Source organism: Penaeus monodon, chromosome 10, assembly GCF_015228065.2.
Source record: "Penaeus monodon isolate SGIC_2016 chromosome 10, NSTDA_Pmon_1, whole genome shotgun sequence".
NCBI classification, from domain to species: Eukaryota; Metazoa; Arthropoda; class Malacostraca; order Decapoda; family Penaeidae; genus Penaeus; species Penaeus monodon.
Window position 1 is genome coordinate 24,747,000 of NC_051395.1, and position 786 is coordinate 24,747,785.

Here is a 786-nt window from a genome sequence, read left to right on the forward strand (position 1 = left end):
GCAAAGGACAAGGACAAGGGTTGTAGACTGAGGGAGAAAAGAGATGGTAGAGGAAGAGGAGAAGGAACAGGAGATACGTTGCGGAGGAGAAAAAAAAGAGGAAGAGGCGGAGGAAGAGAAAGAGGAGTTGGAACAGGAGGAAGAAGAAGAAAAAATAACGCGAAAAAACACAACAGCAAAAAAAGAGGAGGGAGAAAAATACGAAGAAGAACAGCAAGAAGAAGAAGAGAAGGAAGAAGAAAAATAATAATAAGAGGAGGGAAAAGGCGCGAACATCAAGCAAGCCTCCATGACACTGCATTATACGCTGATGAAACCTCACCGCACTCGAAACCTTTGGCGGTCGCGGCGGAGTGAATATAATATTCCACTTTGTAAAGGAACATTATTTTGTGACCACAAGTGAAGGACAGACACGATGCGCTTGTCAACAGTCAAAATACAAGATGCTCACGGCGGATGTGCGTGTGTGTGTGTGTGTGTGTGTGTGTGTGTGTGTGTGTGTGTGTGTGTGTGTGTGTGTGTGTGTGTGTGTGTGTATGTGTGTGAGAGAGAGAGAGGGAGAGAGAGGGGGGGATAATATAAATGAAAACCACAAAGAGACAGATGGGCAGGCGGACGGACAGACAGACATATAGACGGACGGGCGGACCGACGGACAGAAAGAGAGAATCAGAGATGATGAGCAAAAAAAAAAATACATATATATATAGAGAGAGAGAGAGAGAGAGAGAGAGAGGGGAGAGAGAGAAGGGGAGAGAGGGAGGGAGGGAGAGAGGAGGAGAG